The sequence below is a fragment of the Suncus etruscus genome, chromosome 2, assembly GCF_024139225.1.
Source record: "Suncus etruscus isolate mSunEtr1 chromosome 2, mSunEtr1.pri.cur, whole genome shotgun sequence".
Taxonomy (NCBI): Eukaryota; Metazoa; Chordata; class Mammalia; order Eulipotyphla; family Soricidae; genus Suncus; species Suncus etruscus.
In genome coordinates, this window is record NC_064849.1 from 166,836,756 (window position 1) to 166,858,218 (window position 21,463).

Below are 21,463 nucleotides of genomic sequence, written 5' to 3' on the forward strand. Positions count from 1 at the left end.
CTCTCCCTTAACTTCACTTATTTTGTTCTGCTTGGAATACAAAATCCTACAAGAAAAAGTCTTGCCTGGGATAAAAGCTCAGGTCAAAACCAGGGCACAGAAATGATGGATTCTGACACTCTCACCCCCAAATGCACCAGCAATATAATATGGCACCATATTTTTTTTTTGCAAAAGCACACTAAAGAAAGGGGAAATTTTACATATAGAAGCAAACTCTTATCTAGTAGAGATAAAAACTCAGACATTTTACAATACAGGGGCACCTCTCACCTGAACATATGTCATGGGGTCCCAACTTGGACTCCATATGATTAGACAGTGACCATCCAACCCCAAACCCTAGACCTCAGAAATAGAACTGACACAGTTCTCCACAACATCTCCAGTTACCTAACTCCCTCTGGGACATTCTTAATACTGCTTTGACACCAACAGGCGCCAGTTTTGATATGTCATCCTGACTATGAGGAAATGGCAACAACTTGATCTAAGAGCAGCTTATCTTACCTCACTACCTAACAATAAGATGAAATCAGAAGATATGCCATCCTTTTCTCTGTGCAAAAGCCAAGATCACTAACTACAGAAGACTGACTGTGACAATCATGACTGGGCAGAATGTGCCCTAGGACCAATAAAAAAAAGACCCTAATCTAAGCTTTGGCCTACGATCTGTACAACAACCAAGATTCTAATTCCAAAGGTCTGCTGTGACAAAAGAAGTTCTGCAACTGAGCAGAATTTCTAGAAATATAATTAAAGACTCTATTCTAGGCTTCATCCTAGGATTGGTGCAAAAACCAAGACCACCAACTACAGAAGACTGGTTAAAACAACAGTGATGGAACAGAACTTCTAGAACCGTAAAGAAAGACTCCATTCTAGGCTCCATCCTGTGACATGTACAAATACCAAGATCTCTAGCTACAGAGGCCTGAGTCCATCATCCAGGGCTGAGCAGAAAGTTTCCAGACACCACAAAGGGATCTAGAGGAGAGTTAAAAAGCATCTATGGAGCCTGGAGTTATTCCCATGACAGTATACTTTAAGGGCAGAAAAAACCTGTATCTCTTAGGCCAAGGGAATTCCCTCTCTAACCTCCACAATATTTATTGTGCCTATGCAAAAAAAGAAAAAAAAAAGAACAAATTAACTTTTTTTAGTTGTTATGCTTTTTCTTTTTTGTTTTTGTCTCTGTTTATTTTGTGATCTCTTTTGTTTTTATTTCAGGACTGTGGTTGTTGTTTGGTTGTTGTCTTATTGCTGCGGTGCTTTATGGGTTATTTGTTTTATTTTTTTGTATTGTGTTTTTCTTCCTTTTTTCCCTTTCTTCTCTTAAATCGATATTTATAGCCTTTAGAAGAACTCCTCCCATTTTTTGCTTGCTTGATTTTTACCCTATTTCTTTTTTTCTTTCTTTCCTTCAAACAGAACCATATAACTTAAACAATCTTGTTCTGCCTCACAAATTGAGGGGGAAATAATGGAGGGTACCAAGATCAAACAATCATATGAACATTGAGTAGAAATAAAAAATGATCAGACTTAGGTACCAAATCCAAAGCCAACAACAACAGAATTGATACCCAATCTACAACAAGCTAGACACAAGCTAGACTCACACTAGCAGCCCGGAGGCAAAGGCAGAGTATATGGGATGCATGCTGGGAACAGGGGTGGAAGGAGGACAACATTGGTGGTGGGAATGCCCCTGATTTAATGTCACTATGTACCTAAAATACTACTGTGAAAGATATATAATCGACTTTGGTCAAAATAAAAAATTATTGAAAGAGAAAAATGTTGAATAGTCCCTGTTCATTTCCAGATGTGGCCCCCACACTCAAAACAAAAAGCCAAGTCATATCAGTCTCCTTCATTTATCAAATGAGTAAAAATTATATTAATAATTAACATATCTATTAATTTCCTAGGACAGTTATAAGAGCGTGTTAGAAATAAGTAATCTAAATAACAACTTCATTATTTTATAGCTCTGGAAGCAATGAGTTTAAGATCAAGATGTTGATTATATCTGAGGACTATAAGGAATTAGCTATTACAGGCCTTTCTCTTTGGCTTATTTATGGCTTATTTTGGCTTATTTATTTATAGTGTATGCCCATTGCTCTTGCTCTAGGTATTTGTAAGTTTCTCCTATATAGGGAGTTTATTAAGATCCTATACTAAAGTCCTCATTTTGATTTTGCTGATAAAATCTGGATTTAAAACAGTATTGAATACTGAAATACTGAAGGCTAGGAACTTTAACATATGTATCTGGGATGGAAATAGGTAGATATAACTTCATTGAATTTTAAAACTGTTCTAAAATATAAAAGTCTGGTAGATACTGTTCTCCTAACTCAGTAAATAAATATTTTCTTTGTGTCAGCAGCAAATAGCTCTGCATCTAGATGCAATAATGAATTAGTGGACACTTAAAACTTCCAGTAGTGACTAACTTATGTGATATAATAGTAAGATTTATTTCTCCTTATGAACATTTATTGAAAATTCATCTTTTGATTATGCTATATAGTGAACCAAAAAGGCATATATTTCCTGTATTTCCTGAGAACTTAACTCCACAACCACCTGACTAGAGTTTTTAGAGGCACCTGAGACATCTGTGTGTCTTGTATATCCTAGTCTCTCTCTGATGTTTATTCCAATGTATATTGTATTAACTCTAACGTGTAATGTATTTTTATATGTATAGGAATATTAAATGTTATTTGTGGCAAATACATTGCAGTTAGCTGTCATGTAAAATAGCAGTCTTTCAAGTTTTAACATACTACTTTTATTAAATGGTATCTTTATTTAAGTACCATGATTACAAACATGATTGTAGTTGAATTTCAGTCATAAAAATTACCCCTTTCACCAGTGCACATCCCCATTACCAATGTCCCCCATCTCCCTCCCCTTTGCCCCCCCCATCTTGTATTTTTAAGGCATATATTTTAAGGTGACATAAATTGGTTGACTTTTGTGGGTTGTTTTAGTTTCTCTCATGATTGTAAGAAAATGAAATGTGGAAAATAAAATGTGCATTTGTTTTTTTAATGGAAATTTATTTGCAATGAAGGAGATTTATAGGGAGAAATGGCCATTTGCACTGACCATTCAATATCATAATAGTAAACATAGCAAAAATTATAGAAAACTAGTGCAATATGTTCCAGAACCACTGGAACCAATTTTCTGTTTCTCACTTACATCCCAAAAAGAGTTGTGGTAGTGGCTTAAGGACACCAGACTTATTTATGAGATGCAACAATGGAGCTTCATCCAAGTGGAGATACTTTTAATATTTGAGCTGGTAATGGTACATTTTCCACAAGAATATATAAAAGATGGCTGAGGTTGATAAAGTAATGGACATCTTTGGCAAAGGGTTTAAATTAACAAAGAGCTATTCACTTCAGAGCCCTCTGAAAATTTCACTGTAACTTAACAAATGAATTTGAACATGCTCTTAAAAAATGGCTGCATAAATATTTTTCTTTGCCCATTTCAGAGCCTGCTATTCAGGAAGGCTCTTTGAAAACAATATTTTTATCTGTACCTCAGATGTCATCCATACCCATTAGCTGCTCAATTAGGCGAAACAAACTTTTAGTTGCTTGCCAGGGGCTTAATTTAATTTGCCTGGGATAAGCAGTTGGCCATAACTGTGAAGCACTAGGTTTTTTAGAAATTGAAGAAGAGTAGTGAAGCAAAAACTCCTAAAATATGTGTGGAAATTAAAGCAGACCATGGTTCATAATGTACAGGACATTCAAAGCAATTTAGTAAGTAGTGCATAGGTATATTAAGCATATTTGATCTTGTTCAGTTTCCAATTAACAGCTTTTTTTTCCTGCTCTAATTGTAGATTCTAATCAGAGAAATTTAAGTGATATAAATTTACGAAGACAAAACGGTTTTGTGTGATTGTGTAGGGATTGTGCTTATGTAAAGCAAAAAATGAGGAAGAAACAAATTGTATTTATATAATTATTGCCTAATGAAATATTGGAATACAAAATGTAAAAATTGTTTGTTTTTTTGTTGTTTGTTTTTGGGTCACACCCAGGAGTTACTCCTGGCTCTTTGCTCAGAAAGTGGCTGGTAGGTTCGTGGGACCATATGGGATGCCAGGGATAGAACTGGTTTGGTCCCAAGTCAGCCACATGCAAAGCAAAAGTCCTACCTGCTGTGCTATTGCTCTGGTTGGTCAAACATAAATTCTATAAAGAATATTTGTAATCAGAGATTTCAGACATCATAATTATTTTTACATTTGTAGATTGTGAAATAATTTTAATCTAAATGCTAAAAATAGAAACTAAAAATAGAAACTTTTAAGAGAAATTTCTCATTTGTTTGTTTGTTTTTGGGTCACACTGGGCAGCGCTCAGGGGTTGCTCCTGGCTCTACATTAAAAAATCGCTCCTGGCAGGCTCAGGGGACCATATAGGGTGCTGGGATTCAAATCACCATCCTTTTGCATGCAAGGCAAATGCCCTACCGCCATGCTATCTCTCTGGACCCTCATTTGGTGTTTTTGAAAAAATAACTAAAATAGTATTTATGATATTCAGATTTTAAATTTGCTATGTTAGCATGTTAATTCTCTATTTGGTTTTGAGGCTCCCGGTCAATACTACGAAGGCACATGGGCCACTTCTGGTGCTACGAGGCATGCAATCCTTGAACTAAGTGATGAAAGTGTGGGTGACACCAGTCATGTTGAGGGGCAATCTACAGTGCCTGAAACTGCTATGCCTTGCGTAGACATTTGCATTTAAGTGGAACTCCGAAGTCCCACCAGATGTATCCCCAGATTTTACTGGTGTGGAAAATGATATAACCCCTTGGGGTTCCTTAAAAGGCCCGCTGTGGATGCTTCTTCCACTGCATGGTTAGTTGAGGAATTCCTGAAGAGATGAACCCATACTAAGGTATTACATTTTCTGTCATATTTGTCTATCTTTCCCTTGTAAAATCTCAGGGCAAAATATGGCCTCAATCAAATTCTTTTCAGAAATTCTAGCATTAAAGATTACTAAGAGAATTCCTTTTCTCTTAGTAACACCAAAATTTAACACCAAAATTAAAGACAATATTTTTTCTCTTTTTCAAATATGTCCTTGCAGCCTCAGTTTCTGGTAATCAATGATGCAGCCAGTGTGCTGATCCTGGGCTATTGACTCTTCCCAGAAAATGGAAACTACACCTTAGAGGATATAGCTCTTTCTTTCACTTGACCTCTAAAATAATAGAGTGCATCCCAGTGAAGATTGTGCTCCTATATTTTTTCTTTCTTAATAATCCCACTTTTTGCATTTGAAGTTAGTTTGCTAAGAGCTGCCTTGAGTTGTGACCTTCTCCTTTGTAACTCAGAATTTTTACAGCTCACACCCCTGGCTTAATATTGTCTACTATTAAACTTTGCTTTGTGATTGTAAACATTCTTCTCAATACCTATGACTGGCTTTACCCCCTATAAAACTCCGTGCTTAAAAATTATACTTGTTGCATACCTGCCAGAAGATGTGCTGCCCCACATACTTGTGTGTGGTTTCATTATTTCATATTTCATATTTTGCCTGGCCATTTGTGATCACCCACATTCCTCTTGTGAAGAATATTTCCCCCACTAGAGTTGCTGAGATGCAAGACACCTACAGCATGAAACTGAGCCCTTGGCCTCAAGCATGCAAAGCATGTGCTTAAAATATTTCCCTAGCTCCAGAACATTGGTTCTTTAAGACAGAGAAAATAAGTGTGGTTATGTATGAAGTATCTCACGTATGCAGAAAGAGCTCTAGTTAAGGTTTCTGATGCTCAGAGTTAACCTGGCTCTGAGACTGGCGTTGGTCACTTGATTTCAACCAACTGACATGACTCTATCTCAGTTTCTTGGATTACGAAAATGTGAAAGAAAAACATATTCTATAGCCACAGAGTTGTCTTTATCAAAGGAAAAAGGATAAATGTGACTAATAAACTTCAGGTGGGGAAATGTTCAGGAAAGATCCAAATTAGAGTTGTGAAAGAGCAATAGTTTCAGGAAAAATTTGGAAGTGAGGAGCATAGAAGCCCAATGTAGATTGAATAAACACACATACACACACGCGCCCCCACCCCCACTCATTAAATCTGAAGAGTAGAGAGGAACCTGCGGGAGACAAATCAGTTATCAACAGCACAAGAAGCAGAGCCACTGAGGAAGAGGAATGGAGTCTTGCAACTTGAGCGCTTTGTGCATGTGTCCCTTCTTCTGAGTGTCCCGCTCTGATTCCACTGATGGTGGAATTTGTTAAGAATCCGTGTGGGATCAGGGCCAGGGAAGGAATCACTGCAAATAACTGCCTGGCATTGATAACTGAATCCTCTGACTGAGTCTCCTGCTAAGTTTGGTAGATGGAAATAATCCATGGAGTGTCTGAGAGAGATGAGGTGATAATTGAAGAGACAGAGTTAAAGGCACAGAAATCCACTAGAGATATTCTGTGCCAAGAGCTTCTCAGCATGCAGGATTTTATCCAACAGGAAAACCAAATAGCAAGAGGATGGTTGATGATCTTTCCTTTGTAGATTTACTTGCTAATCGCCAGTGTGAAAGAGTGACTACTTCTAGGTAAATTATCATAGTGAGCCAATGTGAGTTATGTTAAGAAATTAACAAAAGGAAAATTCTGGACAAGTTTCTAGAAAACACAGTCTGGTGACAAGAGTCACCGGACTGTGAAATAGCCTTTCAATGTCAAGGGGAGGCAGTGCCATCATTTAGGACATTTAGAACAAAACTAGCTAAAAGCATCTGGTAAAATCTTATCCAGAGGGGAAAATCTCAAGTCTGGCAAGAGATGATATCTAGCTGATATCTGTCTGGGAGCTCTCACACCTCTCATTCTTGATGCTGAAAAGTTGTGGTCAAATCTCTGAACATTTTCATAAGCACAGTTAAGACTGGGAATTATGTGACTCATTAGTCATTCCAGTAATCTTGAGGATTCAGTGCCAGCTGTGGAATTTCAAACAGAAAAGACCACCGTTTGGATTTATATTTCCTTTGTCTCTCAATATGGTTTTATTCTTAGGAAAATCTGAGCAGATTTTTAAAGGGCAAGTTAGGTGGTGGGAGAGATGGGAGGGGAGAGAGGAAAAATCTGTCTGTTTAAAAGAGAAAGCTTCCAATTTTCTAATTTATATTTCAGAAGAAAAAAACTCAAATGCTTATATTTAATCACTGTGACATTATACATTGCTTTGACTATTATAGGGTCCAACTCAATCCATAAAATGTGTCAATTTATCAGTTATTACTGTATTTGGATTTGAGCATTATACCTTTGAGCAACAGGTCTAGGAAATTGATAATTCCAAATCATCTTCCCTGTACTATCTCTAGTTTCTAGTCATCCCCTTGGCTATTTGCTAGCAAAATGAACTATGTTCTTGATAAGATGCTATTTGAGAAGAAATACATCTGTAAGGTTTTGCATAAGAGGAAGGATAGGAGTGTTCCCTTGGTAAGTTGTAATGACCATCTGTTGGCTCAGAGTATCTGGAATAGGTTGATTGGGGGAAAAGATAGGTACAGATAAAAGCTGAAAACATTTTTTGAACCAATTTGTCAAAACTTTGCCTTTCTTCATTTCCATAAGATACTGAATAGTTTTTAGTGGAGCCTCAGAATAGCATTCTATTGTTAGTCCTTGGCATTCAGACGATGGGGAAATACAGAATAAACTATGGACAAGGCACACACACACACACACACACACAAACACACACACACACACACACGAATGTGAATCCTGCCCCTTGAGAATTGCTGCTTAATCTTTGGCTTTAGATAAGTTGCTTAGTCATCATTTCAGTCAGTGTCTTTGTATGTGAAAATGTGGAAGAAGTAACAACCTCCTCTTATATAGCCCAGAGTATTATCTTTCTTAAAGAAAGAAAATATAGAAGTAATAGTATACATAGTCAGAAAAAAAGTACAAGTATCAGAAAAAATGTGCAACTAAATCTAACTCCTCTATCTAGTTGACAACTAAAGATTGTCAATAGGGATTTCATATAAGGTTATTTCATAAAAGGGTCACTCTTTAACTGCAGCAATTATTTCTTTTTTATACAATGCAATGTTGTCAGTCAAATAGGCTGTCTTTAAAAAGACACTAATTTATTATGATCTGGAGGCTGCAAAGTTCAAGATCAAGTTTATGGCAATACAATTCCTGATGTGTGCCCTCTTCTTGGTTTGCTGATATCCTCAACTGACAGCTAAAATTTATTTCTTAAAGAGCTTCCCAATTGGGCACAAATGTCATGAGATTTTATGAAGGCCCCAATCTTGTGACTTAATAAATACTTAGCTCTAGATATGGTCACGTAGGGATAGATCTTTACAATATTAATTTTAGGGTGGCATATTCAATCCAAGGTATCTATTATCAATTTTCTCACCCGCAAGGAGTCATTCATATAAAGCTAAAATATTCCTGACATTTTCCATCTTAACCCACAAGACACAATCATTGCTGATCTCAGTTCATAAATCTTCTTTCACAAATGGTAATATTTCCACTGATCTTTTTTTTTTTTGCGTAAAGTGAGGTACATTTTTGAAACTTATTTAGAAAAATGTGAAGCAAAACAAAGAGAGAAGCATGTTTTAAAGAGAAAAGACAGGGTTGGCTTCATATGGAGCAAGTCATGTAACAAAGGCATTGTCTTTACTTTTCCTTGCTCATTTTTGGAGTTTTTTAATTTATTTCTTTAGAATTTGTACTTGGTTGAATTTGTACTCATACCATTCTGGCAAGAATAATCAATGTCTGTATTGCACAACCTAGACATCTTGTAGCGCTGATCATTTGTAGCTATGATCATCTCAGTGTTTTTGACATTCTAGATCATCAGTATTTTTAGTTACTCTATACCTAAACCCTTAAATAAAGTTTAATCATCACATCATCTCTCATTTGTTCATTTTTTATCACTATTTTAGGGGTTCTCTCAGGTTTATATCTCATATCTGTCTTCTTTCTATCCTCAGGGATTTTAAGGCCTTAAATAGTGCAAGTCTTTAAATATTGAAAATTATCTGTTTAATGTATTCCCATCTGTTAATCTCTGCTTCCACTTGTTTGGAAAGTGCAGTTTCCTCCTTGAAGATACCTTTAGTCTCAATGTCATGGAGTGTTTTACCGACATGTTGTTCTATATACCTTATGGTATCTGGTCTGATATCAAGGTCTTTAATCCATTTGGATTTTACCTTCGTACATGATGTTAACTGGGGGTCTATGTTCGCTTTTTTGCAAGTCGCTAACCAGTTCTGCCAGCACCACTTGTTGAAGAGATTTTCTCTGCTCCACTTAGGATTTCTTGCTCCTTTGTCAAAAATTAGGTAATTGTATGCCTGGGGAATGTTCTCTGAGAACTCAAGCCTATTCCACTGATCTGAGGGTCTGTCTTTATTCCAATACCATGCTGTTTTAATAACTATTGCTTTGTAGTACAGTTTAAAGTTGGGGAAAGTAATGCCTCCCATTTTCCTTTTCCCTAGGAGTGCTTTAGCTATTCGAGGATGTTTATTGTTCCAGATGAACTTCATAAGTGTTTGATCCACTTCTTTGAAGAATGTCATGGGTATTTTTAAGGGGATCGCATTAAATCTGTATATTGCTTTGGGGAGTATTGCCATTTTAATGATGTTAATCCTGCCAAGCCATGAACTGAAAAGCTTCTGCACCTCAAAAGAAATAGTGCCCAGGATACAAGAGTCACCCACTGAGTGGGAGAAACTATTCACCCAACATCCTTCAGATAAGGGGCTAATATCCAAAATATACAGGGCACTGACAGAACTTTACAAAAAAAAACATCTAATCCCATCAAAAAAATGGGGAGAAGAAATGAACAGACACTTTGATAAAAAAGAAATACAAATGGCCAAAAGACACATGAAAAAATGCTCCTCGTCACTAATCATCAGAGAGATGCAAATCAAAACAACAATGAGATACCACCTCACACCACAGAGATTGGCGCACATCACAAAGAATGAGAACAATCAGTGCTGGCGGGGATGTGGAGAGAAAGGAACTCTTATCCACTGCTGGTGGGAATGCCGTCTAGTACAGCCTCTATGGAAAGCGATATGGAGGTTTCTTCAAAAACTGGAAATTGAGCTCCCATTCGACCCAGCTATTCCACTCCTAGGGATATACCCTAGGAGCACAAGAATACAATACAAAAACCCCTTCCTCACACCTATATTTATTGCAGCACTATTCACAATAGCCAGGCTCTGGAAACAACCAAGATGCCCTTCAACAGACGAATGGCTAAAGAAATTGTGGTACATATACACAATGGAATATTATGCAGCCGTCAGGAGAGATGAAGTCATGAAATTTTCCTATACATGGATGTACATGGAATCTATCATGCTCAGTGAAATAAGTCAGAGGGAGAGAGAGAGACGCAGAATAGTCTCACTCATCTATGGGTCTTAAGAAAAATAAAAGTCATTTTTGTAACAATCCTCAGAGACAATTAGAGGAGAGCTGGAACACCAGCTCACTCCATGAAGCTCACCACAAGAGTGGTGAGCACAGTTATAGAAATAACTACACTGAGAACTACCATAATCAAGTGAATGAATGAGGGAACTGGAAAGCCTGTCTGGAGTACAGGTGGGGGTGGGGTGGGATGGAGGGAGATTTGGGACTTTGGTGGCGGGAATGTTGCACTGGTGAAGAGGGGTGATCTTTATAGGACTGAAACCTTATCACAATCATTTATGTAATCAAGATATCCAAATAAAGAGAAAAAAAATTATTGTAAAAAAAAAAAAAGAAAATTATCTAAAACATATGATTTCAGCCTCAATTTCTCCACTGAATTCTTAATTCCTAACTGAATTTCTAACTAACTCAATGATGTCTCCAACATATAATAAATTTATCAAACTTAGCATTTGTAAAACATCTACTAAGCTACTCAAATACTCAAATCAAAATCACATTTTGTATTATTTTCTTCCTTCATATTCTGGATTATTTTTTCCATCAGCAAATCTTGTTCATTCTTAAAATTCTTCAGACTAAGCTTCTTTTTTTTTCTTTTTGGTTTTTTGGGCCACACCCGTTTGATGCTCAGGGGTCACTCCTGGCTAAGCTCTCAGAAATTGCCACCAGCTTGGGGGGGACCATATGGGATGCCGGGGGATCGAACCATGGTCCTTCTTTGGCTAGCGCTTGCAAGGCAGACACCTTACCTCTAGAGCCACCTCACTAGCCCCCAGGCTAAGCTTCTTTTTTTTCTCTTTATTTGAATATCTTGATTACATAAATGATTGTGATAAGGTTTTAGTCATATAAAGAACACCCCTCTTCACCAGTGCAACATTCCCGCCACCAAAGTCCCAAATCTCCCTCCATCCCACCCCACCCCCACCTGTACTCCAGACAGGCTTTCCAGTTCCCTCATTCATTCACTTGATTATGGTAGTTCTCAGTGTAGTTATTTCTATAACTGTGCTCACCACTCTTTGTGGTGAGCTTCACGGAGTGAGCTGGTGTTCCAGCTCTCCTCTAATTGTCTCTGAGGATTGTTACAAAAATGACTTTTGTTTTTCTTAAAACCCATAGATGAGTGAGACTATTCTGCGTCTCTCTCTCTCTCCCTCTGACTTATTTCACTGAGCATGATAGATTCCATGTACATCCATGTATAGGAAAATTTCATGACTTCATCTCTCCTGACGGCTGCATAATATTCCATTGTGTATATGTACCACAGTTTCTTTAGCCATTCGTCTGTTGAAGGGCATCTTGGTTGTTTCCAGAGCCTGGCTATTGTGAATAGTGCTGCAATAAATAAATCATGTGACTATAATAGTTTTGTTTTGAATGTTTCAGCTGAGAAAAAATATTTGTTTAAAAGTGACTCAAATTAATGACATTTTTTCTAACAGTCTGAATAGACTAACTTTCCTAATAATCTTTCTGTATCATAGAATTAACCATAGTTTTATTATTTCTCTATTTTTCAAAATTGCTTTATACTAACTTGAATGCATAAAGATACTAAGTTAATTCTCTTAGGTAATAGTGCAGGCTAATTCTAGCTTGGTAGTCTTTATTCCCATAGTGACAATGAGTATCAATATTTATTTAGTAGCGGTATACTTGATAACTGTGTTTTTTTTATTCCAAAGAAGTTTTAGATATTGGATCATAAGGAAAATTCACTACTTAGATGTGCTTGTAATGGACTTTTTTAGTGAAATGCTACACAATTTGACTTATTCTTTTGTTCATCACTTTTCTGGAAATACAGATGTGTCAATATGAAGACTACATGTTGAAATAATTACTTTAAGATTGGACAATGTTGAGATAGGAAAATAGCCATCTAGGTTGAGGATTAGTCCAGTACATTGAGGGAATCAGAACCAAGCAACTAACAAAGGGCCTCAATGGGTGGAAGGTGAAAGGACTGATGTCCAAAGGCAAAAATAATTTTGCTGAATCATAGGAGGAGACATTCTCTGTTGAAGACTGGGCAGAGAATAAAGGAGAGACATATCTCATTCAGGATTCTTTCAGACACTTCTTTCAGGATCACTACCCATACTTTACATTAGCTTAATTATTTAAGACTTTGTTAATCTGTAAGATTTTCATATAGTAAACTGGAAGTGTTTAAAGTGATCACATGTACTAACATGTACTCTGTTCTCAAGCGATTTATATTCATAAGAAAAATATTTGTTAAACCAAATAAATCTACTTACTTTAGGGAAAATAAAATGTGGTAACAATCAGTTGAAGGTAGGAGACAAAAGGAAAATTAAAACAGAAAAGAGGAGAGTTGAAGTAATCTCCTTAAAAATAATCATATTTTAAACTATCTCATTATGTAACAAGTGCTTCACTGTCAATAGAAAATGTTTTCTCTTAGCCTCACATCAGCAACGCACATAAATGATGAAGTTGAAAATCTGAAGTCAGCTAGACAGATACATTATTTCCCAGAGTGTCTGAAAAATTTTACACAGGAGATCTTGAAAATAAGCAAACATTTATAAATGTTATTCTTATCTTCTACACTCTTCATTTTTACCCTTAGAACTCCTGTTTGACGTAATATCAGCATGTGTCCTAAGTAAGTCAACACCAGCTGCTTTAAATAGCAGATTGTATCTAAAAATACTATTATAAACTAGGGCAAAAAATAGCTTGAATGATTATGTTTATATATTTCAATGGTGGGACCCATCATCTGCATGTTTTGGTCACAAGTAGGCATATTTTAAGTCAGTGGAAGATGGAATAGAACAGTGGTCTTTGGGGGCAATTTTAGTTTGATCTGAGGTAGCCCAAAGGGAGATCAGGAACACTCAAAGGATTAATATAACTATTGGTTGAACTTTTACTCAGAATTCTGAGTACTTTTCTAAACAAACCAGAATAATATCTCAATATAAAGTTTACCCCTTAATTAATAGTCACACCAGGGGCTCAGCGATGGAGCTCTTGTCTTGACTGTGTAAAGTTCTAGTTTATGTTCTCAGAGCACTGAGATGGGCCTTGCTCCTGATCACTATCAAATATAGCCCAAAGTCAAAACAAACACATGTGTCCTAAAAAATATTCAGCTCCCCTTCTATCATAAATTGTACTTAATGTAAAATAATGCTTTTTGTCCCCCATGTCAGATTAGGTCTATGGGCCTAGCTTATCTCAGTGCTCTGAAAACATAAACTAGAACTTTTTTAAATATAATTTTTATTTTGATTGTAGTGATTTACATATTGTTGACAATAATATTACAGGTTCACGTTTACATAAAATCAGGGGGTTCCCATCACTGATTTGTCCTCCCTACACCTCCGTGTTAGTCCTACCTCCCATATCCTCCTCCCTCACCCCCGGGGCTTCGAGATATTGTGGTCCCCTCTGTACCTAGCTTACTACTTAGTAGTCTTGGTCTTGTTGCCTCCCTTATTTCCCCCTCTAACTGGGAGGAAGGACTACATAGTTCAAGTTATGTGGTCATAAACTAGAACTTTACACAGTCAAGACAAGATTGTTTTAGACTTGGCAGAGAACCAGCTGTTTTAAGTCTCCCCTTGCCCTCCCATTCACAGGAATTCCTTGGGTGATGTCTCTGGCATAACCCTGTGTTGGGATTTCAGGCCTCATAGCAGAATTAAGCTTTCATTTACTGCCTAATGTCTTCTTTTAAAAACAATAAAAAAGGTGAAGCTATTCTACCAATTTGCTATAGCAATATTAGGCTGGCACATGAAAAGAGCTTCAAAAAATGTGATAAGGCAAAATAATATTAGTGACAAAGCTATAACAATGGTTCTGTCTGATAGCTACCATCAGTCCTCCTTGGACAGGATTGTCACTTGTGCAAAATATTATATTATACAATCTTTTGCCATCTCATACTCATAAGAATGACCACTTAAGTAGTCTAGAGCTGGAGTTTGTACAGAAATTGGATCCTTTGTGCACTGTTGGTGATAATGTCAAATGGTACAGTTTTGTAACTTTTCTCTTTTTAGTTTTGTGACTTTTCTATTTGATTTAGAATTAAAGACAGTGTCTAAGATTATTTATATGCTGAATCTTATCACAGTATTATTCATAAAGATGTATCCATTGATAAATGACTGAATAAATAAAATGTGGTATTCATACATAACACAAAGACTAACAAGAAAGAAAATTCCATCACATCTTTGCCTGAAACTTGAGGACATTAAGCTAAATAAAATAAGCCAGTCACAAAAAGGACAAGTACAGTATGACTTTACTTTGATGGAAACTGAGAGTAGTCAATTGAACAGAGACAAATGGAAAACAATGGTTGTTAGGGGCTGGAGTTAGGAGAAAGTGGAGAGTTAATGAGTATAAAGCTTCAGGTTTGTAAGAAGAAAAGTTCTGGAGATGGGCTGCATAACCATGTGTATGTACGTTGACAACAATGCTCAAGATTGTGAATTTTATGGTATATAACTTTTGGCCATAATAAAAAATAGATAAAATGTTCTTTAAAAATGTTCTGGTGATCAATTTGAGCATCTCAGGTAAATGCTGCATTTGAACTTGTCCTCTAGATTTTCTGGACTCATATAGCTGTTCTTAAACTGACCGTTCTAGAAAGTTACAGTCACAGCTCCCATGCCTTCCCCATTCCCTTACCTTATTATGCTTCTAGTTGAGGGCAGCCCTTTATTTTGTCTCCTATCCTCTATTGGCCTTAGAGAGGACTTAGAGCTCTGCATAGGGGGCAGATTTGGAACATATATCAGTTAGGCAGATATGCCCAGAGGGATTAGTTGAAAACATTAGTTTTTAGCTCATATTAGCTTTTTATCTGGTATGGGTAGTAATCTGAGTATATAAAAGTCACTTGCTCAGTTTGTTAGTCCCATTTTGGTATTCTCTTCTTTGAAATAGTGTCATGTCTGATGAAACATTTGCCAGTCCTTTGTTGCCACAGAAAAACATTTGTACAATTATGTTAGCTATTTCTTTTAGAATATGACATGTTTGAAAATCAGAAAGCTTGCAAATGTCAGCATCTCTAGAAGTTTTTTTAAGTTAAAAAGTCCAAGTTATATCCACCTGTAAAAGCATAACTCAAGGGCCCGGAGAGATAGCACAGCGGCATTTGCCTTGCAAGTAGCCAATCCAGGACCAAAGGTGGTTGGTTCGAATCCCGGTGTCCCACATGGTCCCCCGTGCCTGCCAGGAGCTATTTCTGAGCAGACAGCCAGGAGTAACCCCTGAGCATTGCCGGGTGTGGCCCAAAAACCAAAAAAAAAAAAAAAAAAGCATAACTCAAATGCCAAAAGAGTGACTCTGAAGTAAGTAGAGACTTGCTCTTTTGCATTTCCATAATATTTTATCTGAAAATTGCTTAAAATACATATTCTTGTATGTACCTAGATTATATTATGGATACAGACTCATTTTTCATGTAGCTCCCGTATATACAGTATGTATTTTCACATCTCTTGCCAGGTCTGCCCATAAGGATGCTTAATGTTTTACTGAATGCAAACTTTCTTGTTTGTATTCCAATACTATTGAATACAAATGCTTATATTTACTGAGTGAAAACATAAAGCTTCTTCATGGGGTTGCAAACTCTTCAAGCAAAGCCAAGCAGGCAAACAAAATACTAAAGCAACTCTCCCGAAGATACAAAAGCAACTCCCTCCAGGATACCAAAACAACTCCCCACAAGATACCAAAGCAACCAAAATAGCAAAATATTTCAAAATACCAAAACAACAATAATCCCAAAATGGAAACATTTCCTGTCCCTAAACTTTGGAGTGTTGCACATATCTTTGAGTGTGAATAGTAAATCTGTCTGGTATATATATTCCAGATCTACCTCCCCTCACAGATGCAGCACTCAGAAAGTCTGACATCAAGTGTGAAGTTGTTAATGAGACATGCAAAGTGGTTTTAACCACTTGCCCAGACCACCATGGGATCCAATTAACAAGTGTGGTGTTGACCAGCATGTGAGAATAAGAGCTCACATGCATTCTAACATTGCCAAGGAGATCTTGTTGAGGAAAAAAATAGAATGGCACACACAGTCATATATTAAAGAGAAGCAACCAGGGTGTTTCCAATCAGCAAGGCAGGGAAATCTTTGGTCTTGGGAGTTCTAGATTTTTAAGTGAATTATCAATGACATATTAGAGTTTCTCAATAGGGAGCAAATGGCTCCATTGTTGGACCCTTAGGGTATCCCAAAGAGTTTATAGATAAAAAAAATGCATATAAGTGAGAGTCTACAGCATGGAGTCCACTGAGGGGACCAACCAGACAGAGCCACTGGACAAAACCAAGGGGAACAAAGCTTGAGAAGCACGGCTTTGTATTTCAAAATGCTTCTCTGGTCTCTCGTGCTCTCTCCTAGCTTATGCCAAACTTCAGATAAAGGATAAAGTATATATGAAACTCAAAATAGAAGGCATTTATTACTAATGTTGCTACTTTTCCCTTGGAGGTTAATTTCTGCTCAGAATTTACTACACACTAAAATTCAGACAGAATGCAAAATAAAATTGATAGAAACAACATTCAAATTGCTCCTTCTCTGGGAAAGTAATCTTGTCTAACCCTTCATGATAGGCTCCACTGGGTATAAGCATCCTCACTTTTCTTCTGTTGTACTAACCTGTTTTTCTTTGCTGAGCTCATAGAACCAGCCACCTTATACCTGCCATTTACCTATGTTCTTGGTCACTTTTCTGTGCCTAGAAATACAATACATATGGAAAATATGCTGTTTTATGTAATATGTATTTATTGTGTAATCTTAACAACTTAGGGTTTGTGGATAAATCCTGATAAAGCAGTCTTAATTTTCCTACTGTGTGCCATGGGTGTATCTACGTTCAGTAGTTAATGGTGCTTCTATGAGTACAACTTTCATCATTACTCAAAGTTTATTTGTTTTCCAACAATAAGCAAAATCACAGAGGGTTCATTTAGATATTCCTGCTTCTTCGATTTCCACCCATCCAACTCCACCCTTCCTTTGCTCCACATAAATGTGTTTGAGCATAAATGGGCTCTTCTGGCTTCTGGAACTGTATGTTGAAATTGTTTAGTTTTTGAAAGGTGATTCAGGTTGATTGACCAGAAATACAAAGTTTCACCTAAAATCCTACAAAATGCTAACTGTTTGAGGGTTATAAATATTGATATTTATTGAGTGTCACTATCACCTGAGTAGGAATGTTTATAGGGTAATCATAGTATGCTCAGAATGAACATGTGTGAGATGGTTAAAAGAGTTCTAGGACTTTCCCTGTTGAAAATCCAAAAGACTTTAGACCAGATTTATCTGTGAACTTTTTTTCCCTTCAAAATTTGATCTGATCCTTGAAAGTAAGCTAGTAATTCTGGGATGTTTTATTCATTTATTAGTTTTTCACATTTTGAGTAGCTTCTATGTACTGGTATGGATCTATGGAGAGACAAGCAAAATAGTAAGATATAAAATGTTATAAAAATAACATAATTTATCTTAGTATTTATAAAAATATAAATAAAATATTTGATATAGATATTTTATTGCGTTTTTTTTTTTGTTTTTTTTTTTGTTTTTTTTTGCTTTTGTTTTTGGGTTATACCAGGCAGTGCTCAAGGGTTGCTCCTGGCTCTATGCTCAGAAATCACCCCTGGCAGGCATAGGGGATCATATGGGATGCTGGGATTTGAATCACCATCCTTCTGCACGAAAGGCAATTGCCTTATCTCCATGCTATCTCTCCGGTCCCTATTTTATTGTATTTTAATAAAATTTATTGTAAATAATTTGTTTATAATTATTGGGGCTAAGAAATTTTGTGATTTCTCATTTGCAGGCTGGAAACCAAGAAAAAAGCTATGATATACTTTTACTTTAAGTTGAACATTCAGAGAACTATGATGTTTGCTAGAATCTTTTCTTTTTCTTTTTGGGGTGGGCATACTTATCTGTACTTTATGCTTCCTTCTACACTCAAGTATCATTTTTGGACTGCCTAGAGAACCATAAAAAGTTGCATAAGGTGGCTGAGATCAAATCTAGGTCATGTGTATGCAAGGCAAGTGCCTTAAATATGGCAATAATTCTCTACCAGTGGTCCTCAAACTAGGGCCTGCGGGCCACATATTGTATTTGTATCTGTTTTGTTTCTTCATTGCAAAATAAGATATATGCAGTGTGCATAAGAATTCGTTCATAAGTTTTGTTTTTACTATAGTTAGACCCTCCAATGGTCTGAGAGACAGTGAACTGGCCCCCTGTTTAAAAATCTTGAGGACCCCTGCTCTAGGTCTTAGAACTTTACTTTTTTGTTTGTTTGTTTTTGTTTTTCTCCTACACCCAGTGATGGTCATGGCTTACTCCTGGCTATGAGCTCAGAAATCTCTCCTGGCTTCCCCCTTCATTTGTGAGGTGGAATAAGATGGTTCAAGTTATGTGGTTCTGTTTGAAGGAAAGAAAAAAATAGTAAAATGGGGCAAAAATCAAACAAGCAACAAATGAGAGGAGTCCTCCTAGAGGCAATAACTATCAATTTAAAAGATGGAAGGGAAAAAGGAAGAAAAACATAACAACAATACAAAATAATTCAAAGATAAAAATTCAAACAAAAAATTTGAAAAGCACCATAGCAATATAGACAACAACTACACAGTAACAATAGTTCTGAAATAAAAAACAAAACAAAGCACAAAAATCAACAACAATCAACAATAGCAAAACTAAAAATATTAATTTGTGCTTCTCTTTTTTTTTTCTTGCATAGTCACAGTAAAAATTGGGAAGATTAGAAAGGGAATTCCGTTGGCCTAAGAGATAATGGAGGGTACCAAGACCAAACAGTCTTATGAACATTAAGTAGAAATTAAAAAAAATGATCAGACTTAAACAGCAAATTCAAAGCCAATGACAACAAAATCGATACCCAATTTACAACATGGTAGACACAGAGGGGACCACTTATACTAGCAGTCTGGGGGGTAAAAGTGGGGGTTATGGGATGCATTCTGGGAACAGAGGTGGAAAGACGACAGCATTGGTAGTGGGAATGCCCCTGATTCAATATCACTATGTACCTAAAATATCACTGTGAAAGTTTTGTAATCCATTTTGGTCAAAATAAAAATTAAAAAAAAAAAGAAATCTCTCCTGGCTTGGGGGACCTATGGGATGCTGGGGATCGAAACTTGGTATGTCCTAGGCTAGCATGCACAAGGCAGACGTCATATGGCTTGTGCTACTGCTCCAGCCCCTTTACTCTACTTTTTTTAAAATCAGTTTTTCCACCACTCAAGCCCAGAGAACTTCCCTTTGTGTGCTAGGATATAATTCCTAATTTGAGGGCAGAAGATGACAGATGTGCCAGTTTAAACACACAAAGATAAGACAAATTCAAAATCCTTTGCCTTTTTGCTGTATTTGAAATACTAGAATCATTCTTTGCCAACCACCTTTGGGAAGAACAGTCTGTCTTAGCCAGCCCGATCATCAATAAGGATGCTAATTCTGGGAGCACCTTCAAGGACACACCCAGAAATAATACTTACCTAGAGATCTCTTCACTTTGTGGCCCTGTTGACATGTTAAATTAAACCATCACAGCAGGTACACATGTAGGACTGGCTAAACCCAGTGTGCCAGATTCTTAGACATGCTTCATCCTCACGGAGAGGAAGGACTTTTGCCCTCCCTCTCCTTCCTCTTTTTTTGACCTCTCGTCACCAGACATGAAGGACGTATGTGCAAATGAGTTGTGTTTTCCCAGGCCATCAACATTCAGTGCATGCAAGGATCTCCTCCAATTGGCCTTTCTCCTTTATGTCCCCCAAATATGCCTACTTTTCAAATGTGAGATCAAAGGCTCCTTTCCCTAGAAAGCCTCTTAGAGAATTTTTGTTGAAACATTGATGATCCTTTTCCAGTAGTCTCTTAGTACTTTATATGCATAGTCTCAACTACCTTATGAGAAATACATCTTGTCCCCAAAGTCTAAGTTCTTTACAGACAGATCACACTTTATTTTTTTTTTTTTTTGGTTTTTGAGTCATACCTAGCAGCGCTCGGAATTACTCTTGGCTCTATGCTCAGAAATCGCTCCTGGCAGGCTCAGGGGAAAATATGAGATGCCAGAATTTGACCACTGTCCTTCTGCATGCAAGGCAAATGCCCTACCTCTGTGCCATCTCTCCGACCCCAGATCACTTTTTTTTCTTTTTTATTGCAGTCCCCCACTACCACAAAGTATGCAGTCGAGTTTCCCACATTTGGGGAAATCGCAGGGGTCAGCACATCCAGAGTGCAATGGATTAGCCTCACCCTGGGAAAACCACCTTTGTGATCATGGTATCTCCCCTGCCAGGTAAGTATCAGATTACATATTTTTATTCTTCTACCTTCAATATCTTTCCTAAGAGGTTGGCAGGTATTTAACAGATTATTTCTGATTGATTATCAAATAATTGATGGATATGATTGATAATATAATTATTGATATCCTAAGAGAGTTACTACTAGTTGGGAAATGCCATATTTATGTCATGTATTGGGCTAAGCTTTTCATATTTATTCTTAGGTCTCCTGCTATAGGCGAGGAAAGTAAACTTGGACAGGTTAATTTACTGACCTCGTTCAGCTTGGCTAAAATTCATGAGATGGGGTCCAGGCTATTTGCCACATCATGTTGCTCTCATTGAGACTCAACTGACCTGGGAAAGCGAGCTTATTGTCAATTTGAATGTTTTGGCTCTTTCTAAATGCACCAATTGAGTAAAGATATGGTTCATTTTATTCTAAGTCTGACCTTTAATCACAGATGATGATATTAGGAGAAAACAAAATCCAGCAGTTGCATAAGCACAGAGCAAGC

At 36.9% G+C, this 21,463-nt stretch overlaps 1 pseudogene; it reads right to left on the reverse strand.

Annotated features, from left to right (window-relative positions):
• Window positions 1-20,816: 20,816 nt before the first annotated feature.
• LOC126002818 (uncharacterized) lies at window positions 20,817-20,964 on the reverse strand (annotated as a pseudogene).
• Between the last annotated feature and the right edge of the window lie 499 nt (window positions 20,965-21,463).